Raw genomic sequence first — 7,829 nt, 5'->3', positions numbered from 1 at the left:
CCAGGGGACATATGTATTAGGGGACATTTTATTAGGGTATGTTTAGCTATTAATATTTTCCTTTCCTTCTGGATAGTTGCATGAAGTAATAGAAGCCCATATGTGCAATCTGTGTGGATGTTTTAAGAATTTTTTCTTGTTTTAACTCTAAGTTCTGAATAAAAATGATGAGTTTTGCTTTGGGGCAGGAGTGTGACAGGGAAGAGCATTTGCTTCTCTGATATCATAGTAACTGACTTGCATTCCCTGGTTTTATGGCACCCTTTTTATAAAATTGCTTCCACCCGTGAATCATTTAACCACAGGGTTATCTACAGGCATATCTTTTAGTTTTAGCTGGCTGTAAAGTTTGTTCAAAAATGTCCCTTTTAAAGGGGCCGAGTTCAGGAACAGGGTAGTTAGATTTAAAGTTTGACATATCTGCAAACGTTTGATGTCAGGAGTGTCTAACAGGAGGGACTGACATTTTGTTAGTCTTCCCTCTATGAACCAGTGATGATCCTTGACTTCTAAAACTGTCTGGACTTGGTGGGAGGACCAGGACATCTAAAGACTGTCCCCAGGTTAATTGGGAGGCCTCATTAACTGGAGTCATGGCCATTGCTTTTAAACAGTTTGGTAACCCCTGACTCATAGGATCTAACTGTTTGGAGAAATGAGTTACTGTCTTGGGATGGGTCCCCACTGTTTGTGTTTAGACCCCTAAAGTTAAACCCAGTATTTTGCACATAACTTTTCTTTTACCCATATAAAGGCACATTTGTCTTTGGTTAAACTTTCTTGTTGGGCATTCAAGACTGAGTAGATAGTGCATTCCTACTGTTAAGGTCAGTCAAGGCTCCTCAGGGGTTACTTTTTAGGGTCATGAATTACATGTGAATTACATGTTAATTATATTTTAATTCCTAATAATCTTATATTTGAATGAAGACCCAGGAAGAACATCTTTTTACTTTTTTTACATACAAATAAATTTTTGTACTGTTTTTACATATAACAATTTTTGAAAACACATTTAAGAGACCCAAATATATTCTTTTATAGACCTTAGGAAGCCAATAATGCTTGAATTTATAATTAACAATTGATGTTTCAATATTTTAACTTATGAATGACAGCTGTTTTACCTCTTGATCATGTAGTTTTCAGATTTTAAATTATAAGTATTTTTACAAATATTTATCTTACTTAAATTTAATGTATTTTTAATAGTTGGTTTTATATTACCCATGAAAATCAAGATATCAGTTACTTTCACTTGCTTCTTTGTCAGAGAAAACACTGTCATCCATACCTGAAATGCAGAAATGTAGATATTGCATTCTTCAAACATTCAACAGAGATAAATGACAGACTTGGCTGGCCAGCCACCCAGGCAAAATGTGTGCTAATAATTCTGAAAACACCTTTATCTTTACAAGCAGAGATTCATAAGAGAGAAAATCACCAAAATCTATAGGTTCTCCCTGTAATTGCAAGTCAAGGACTATTTTTAAATTGTTTATAAGAAATGCTTTAAAGTAGGCATGTCAGTCATCTGCCATGCCACACATGACTCATGGCTCCTCTGATGTGGTAACAATCTGGGTTCCTGGACACATATGGACATTTTGACACTGTCACTTCATGGAGAAATTATTTTGCAGTGAGAATGAGAGGGGCCCCGGTCTTCCCAAGTGGGGACAATTAGGGTATTCCCATTACCAGTGTGGCCCAATGTCCACTGTGGACATTGAAACAGTGGTTTTACAGTGGCTTATATTTTAGAGGCACCTTTAATTTCTTTTTCTTTTTTTAAAATTAATCTATGTGTTAACTTCAAATATTACTTTCTAGTTAGGATTGTTTGAGATAATGGATCTCTCAAATGACCCTGAACAACAAATCATCTTAGTAAACATAGCAGAGAGGGAGGGAGGGGGAGAGAGAGAGAGAGAGAAAGAGAGAGAGAGAGAGAGAGAGAGAAAGAGAAAGGCAGAGAGCTGCTATCATCTTTTAAAATTAATCCTATGATTGTAGCATAAGATTTATTCAAAACTTTTTACAAGAAATGCTAAATTAAGTATGCCAAACAAACAAAATATAAGCCTACATGTGCAGAGTGAGAAAGAAAGGTAATAATATGAAAATGGATGAATCTATAGGAGCAAAGATCCTGGATGGTGTGATCCAAGAGGAAGGAGAAGACCAAAAAGTCAGGTTATAGCATGTGGGGCCCTACCAAGTATTCCTGATCCAGAGGCTCAGCTACAGCAATTCTCCCAATATCCCAGAAGGTGGAATCACAGCTGTAGAGCGCCCTCTATTGGATCTTAAAATTAATTACAAAATTTTCAAAGGAATCATTGACACTGGGGTAGATGGTTTTGTAATTCCTAGGAAATTCTGGAGGGAGGAGCATCTCCTGGGCCAGGAATGGACCTTACATATGGCACCTGCTAATTTAGAAGGCACTGGTCAAATTTCTCAGACTGCCCAAAGTGCTCAGTATCTCCGGTGGGAGGATAAAGATGACAATACAGGACTTTTCAAATCTTATGTTCTTGATACTTTGCCAGTGAATTTGTGGATAAGATATTTTGAGCAGCATGTGAGTCTTGTTAATAAACCCTAATTCCATGGTGACTTCTCAAATGCTTAATAAAGGATTTATCCCCATTGGAGGACTGAGAAAAAAAATCAACAAGAAAGTTGCACACTTGTGCCACAATCCTCTCAATAAGGATGATATGGATTGGGTAATACCATTGATCAACCTTTTTAATAGGAGTATTGATCTCTTCCCTGGCCCCAGAGACAGCAGAAAAAATTAATTGACTATCTGATGATCCTGTCTGGGTTGATCAATGGCCTCTTACAGGAGAAAAACTTCCAGTAGCCCATGATTTAGTTTAGGAACAGGTTCAAACTGGTCATATTGAGCCTACTCTTAGCCCATGGAATACTCCAATTTTTGTAATAAAGATAAAAAATCTGGCAAATGGAGAGTGTTGAAAGATCTCAGAGCAATTAATTGAACTATATAACTGATGGGTGCTTTTCAACCTGGGCTTTCCTCTCCTGTAGCTATCCCTCTTGATTATCAGTTAATTAGTAATTGATCTAAAACATTATTTTTTCACTATATCATTGCATCCAGATAATCTTGTAAAAGATTTGCATTTAGCATGCTGACTATAAACTTAGGAACAAGTAAAGAGATTTTGCTGAAAAGTGTTGCCTCAAGGCATGACAAATAGCCCAATGCTATGTCAGACTTTTGTGGCACAAGCTATTGCTCTAGCACAAGAGCAATTTCCCAATGCATATATAATCCATTACATGGATGATATTCTTCTGGCTCATGCTAATTCAGATATACTTTTAAAATTTTTTGCTCAATTAGAAACATCACTCACCACAGTGGATTTATTTATAGCACCTGAAAAGGTGCAAAAGGCTTTTACTTTTCAATATTTGGGCAGCTTAATTGAAGGATGCATGATTCATCCACAAAATTTACAAATTAGGACTGATGTTCTACATACCTTCAATGAGTTTCAAAAATTATTGGGAGATATTAATTGACTGTGGCTGAGTTTAAAATTGTCCTTTGCAGATTTATGCCCTTTATTTCAAATTTTATAAGGGTATTCTTCTCTGGCTTCTCCTCGACAACTAACAGCAGAAGCAAGATCTGAGTTAACAAAAGTTGAAACTGCCTTAAGACTGCACAACATACTAAAATTAATTTACAAGAACCTATATGTGTGTTGGTATTTCCTACTGTTCACACTCCTACAGCAGCAATGTGGCAGTCATTAGGAATAGTTGAATGACTTCACCTTGCTCACTCCCCTCAAAAGTCTTTAACTCCATTTCATGATTTTGTTGCTCAATGAGTCATTAAAGGTAGGACATGAGTTACACAGTTAATTGGATCAGAGCCTTCTGTTATTGTAATCCCTTTTCCATTCAACAACAAAGCTGGCTCTGGCAATCTTCTATTGCTCATCAAATAGCTTTTGCTAAATTTTCCTGGTCAAGTGGAGAGTCACTACCCTCATGATAAGATTGTTCAATTTGCTAATGTAACTTCATTTATTTTTCCAAAAATTGTAGGTGCTCAGCCAACAACTGGAGCAGTGACAGTGTTTACTGATGGCACAAGCTCAGGAAAAGCAGGTTTTTATAGCCATGCTCATCCTGAGGTGGTACAGACTTCTTATACTTCTGCACAACAAGCAGAACTTTGAGCTCTCATTTATGCTTTACTTCGTTTTGCTAATGGGCCAGTCAATATTTATAGTGATAGTGCATATACTGTTGGAGTTGCAAAGTATATTAAAACAAATATTATTGGAAATATATCATCAAAAGAGTTATTTCAGGGCTAGGGTTCTGGTTCAGTGGTAAAGAACTTGCCCAGCATGTGTGAGGCACTGGATTCAGTTCTCAGAATCACATATAAATAAAATAAAGGTCCACTGACAAACAAAAAAATATATAAAAAAAGAATTATTTCATTTGTTCCATACTTTACAAAAACAGTCCAAATGCGTCAATATCTTTTTTCTTTTCTTTTTTTTCAAGCAGATTGGTAGTTTTTATTGCTGGTTAATTACAAAAATGATAATCTGTTGAACTTGGTTACAATTAAACACACTGTACCAATTCATGATCTTGTTTCATAGCTAGGAAGGATCTGGGAGTGGACTGGGATTCCAGGAACTAGAAATATCAGGGTAGAAATAGGAACTTCAAACCAAGCCCCACAAACAGCTGTGCTTCAAGTGAGTTTTAAAAATTATTCAATCCCTTTCTTGAGGGTGTGGCTCAGAAGAAACATGAACTGGTAGAGCTGCATCCTGTTCATAGTGAATAGCCACTAAAAAGTCATATCTGAGAGGACCTTAAACTTCTGAATGAAGGTTCAGTGAGGTTGTGTTGTAAAACTTTTTCTGTAGTATTCATGGCCTAGTCCTTTTATAGCATGGTGTCTAATAGTTACCCAAACTAGCCCTGCATCTCTACTGGTGCTGGGCCTCCAAGTAGTGCTTGTCACCTTACTGCAGAGTAATGCTGCCAGGTCCAATGATAAGATAAGCTGGATTATAAGTACACAATTTTCAGAATGACAGGTACTTAATAAGCTTTACGTAAAATATAAAAATAGATTATATTACTAGGAAATTTTTAGTATTTATCAAGTTGTAAAGCTAGGCTTTTCCCACTTTAAAAAAGATACTAGAAACTGAAGAGATGACATCCAAATAAAGTGAACAATGCATTTTTCATAGCTTTCATTCTGAGCACTGCAGTGCAATCTAAGGAAAGAAGACTTACCACAAGGCACCTACAATAACATTAGTAGATGGGTAGGAAGTCTGTCACCCTTTTCTTAACTGTTTCCCTCTGAGTCTCAGTATCAAGGCATCAAGGGGCGCATTCCACAAATGATTGTCAGCATTCTGAAGCCAGGTCTGTATGCCTGTACATCAGAAAAGTTGAAAACCCTTAAGGAGGTAACTTTCCTTCCTATGTGTGCTGCCCCCACAGGCCGCAGTGAGTCAAGCTTCAGATTCTGTGCCTCTATTTTCACTTGGATTTCCATCATTGTCATCTGATTGATCATTTAACAGTACATATTTTCCGTCATTGGCTAGTGGTATAGACAGCATTAATTGAGCCAGTGCTTCTGGATCTTTTTGAACCTCAATAATTTCTTTTCCCAAATTAATAGCATAACATATCTTTTCACCTTCTGAGTTGCTTTCAAAAATGTATGTGCTCAGAGACTCTTCTCCTGTGGACTCAGGAATGCAGATGACAAAGCCAACCAGCCTTTTGTTTTATTGATGAGCGGCAAACTCTGTGACACTGGTAAGGATCTATCAACCTCAGAGTTTGACTGGTGACCATCAGATGAGATTCTGTTGTATGGAAGATGTTATGAATAGCCCAAGCTGATGATACGTGTCTCATTGCTTCATAGGTCACTTCAGTAGTGTTGTCTGTTTTAACTGCCATTGACCCCAAAAACTGAACTATAAACATCTGTTGCAAAAGAGAGAATCCTCTCTTCCAGAAATGACTCATCCTCAGTTTCACCAAAAGGGTTGATCTGCCTGCTACCTCTGTTCTGGTCCAGGAATTCTGTAGCAGGAAGCACAATGTCAAATTGAATAGGTGGCCCAGGTGCAATCCAGCTCTTCTGCTTCGAGAATGCTGATGGTTGTTTTGGGAACGATCTTGTCATTTTCTGTTTCTGAATTTTTCAAATTCTGGCTGGGGTGGGAGCTTTCTTGTTTTTTCCCAAAACTTGTAATTGGAATCACAGCCTGGAGAGCCGTCTGATTCAACTTGATGACCACTGCCTCTGGGTTGTCAGTCAGGTAGATCATCTGTCTGGAGATATTGTTTACAGCATATATCCACTCTTCGTTTTCTTTTCTGCTCTCTGCCTGGAAGATTATTCCTAATTTTCCGCTGGGAGTGGTGATCTGGAAGCAGTATTGCCGTCTTCACAGTCCACTGCCATCACTGAGCAGTTGTCCAGGTCCTGGATCAGACCTCTGGTCACAGCTCCCCTGGGCTGACACATGAGGTTCCTTCCTTGGGTGGAGAAGTAAAGACTCTCCCAGGTGGTGGTGACCAGCCCTGTTTTGTTTCTAAGGTTAAGGTAACCAGCCTTCTGGATGAGGTTCCTGTTGACTTGTGGGGGAACCTCATCGAAGTCTGGCATGTAGATGGATTCATCGACAGAAAGTAATTCTTGCTGGGACATCTGCATCTTTTCTTCTTCAGTTTCCAGTTCCACCCAAATGCTTTGAACCATGTCTGCAACGGAGGATACAAAGCTATCCATGCTTTGGGAAAATATCTCTGCTCCCTTCTTAAAAATGTTAATCTGTCTGTGGACAGAGCCTATCATGGATTCCATCACGGCCATCTGCTTTGGATACTGTAGCGCATTTAGTGCAGAGTAGTACTGGAGGGACGCCAGGTGCTGTTTCTGCAGTGTAGCTGCCACTTCTTTCCCAACTTCAGTCTTTACATTTTCATTCTCCTTTTTTTAGGGAACCTGCTAGCTATATTTTGCCATTGAGAGGTCATGCTCACTGCTGGCAAGTCCAAAAAGATCCGTGCTTACTTCTGAGATCCTTTTCTCGAAATTGTACAACAGGTAGAACCATGGCATCTGACAGCTGTTTAACCAGCTCTGAATGGAGAACATGAAACTTATCCACCACTTCAGAAAAATAGTGGAGTGTAGAAATTACTTCTTCATCCCCTTTGCCAAGTGCAAAATTCTGCTTTTCATATGCCAGCAGCTGCTTGGAGAACTGTTGGGTGGCCAAGTACATTTCACTCTGGGCCCCGTAGCGGTGCTGCATGGCGTAGCAGCTGGTTGGCATAGTCTGTGAGCGTGCCGGCATCTTCCTCAAACACATTCAGTAAAGAGTGAGTCTGGGGGCTGTCCTGCAACGTCTCCTCCAGCAGGAGTTTGTCCACCGCGGGCATGGCTGGGCAAAGGCGATGGAAGGACACAGGGCGTGAGGCGGCAGCCGAGGTGCTCCGTGCTCAGGCAACTCCAGTGATGCTCAGTCAATGTCTTTTTTTCATTGGTCATATTGAGCTCATTCTAACTTTCCAGGTCCTTTGTCATCAGATAATGCTAAGGTTGATAAACTTGTTGATTTTTCAACAAATGTCTCTATATGATTGTGCAAAAGCCTCACATTCTTTACATCATCAGAATGCTTCTAGTTTACATTAAGAATTTTTATATTATTAGGGAACAAGCTCATCAAATTGTTCATGTATGCCCATAGTGTGTAGTGCATTCT

The 7,829-nt window shown here is 39.0% G+C and overlaps 1 pseudogene; it reads right to left on the bottom strand.

The window, feature by feature from the left end:
* Nucleotides 1–5,548: 5,548 nt before the first annotated feature.
* Nucleotides 5,549–7,503, bottom strand: LOC124965612 (DCC-interacting protein 13-beta-like; annotated as a pseudogene).
* Nucleotides 7,504–7,829: the final 326 nt, after the last annotated feature.

Source organism: Sciurus carolinensis, chromosome 15, assembly GCF_902686445.1.
Source record: "Sciurus carolinensis chromosome 15, mSciCar1.2, whole genome shotgun sequence".
In the NCBI taxonomy this organism is placed as follows: Eukaryota; Metazoa; Chordata; class Mammalia; order Rodentia; family Sciuridae; genus Sciurus; species Sciurus carolinensis.
The sequence above is the reverse complement of the archived record's forward strand: the minus strand, read 5'-3'. Positions and strand labels throughout refer to the sequence as shown.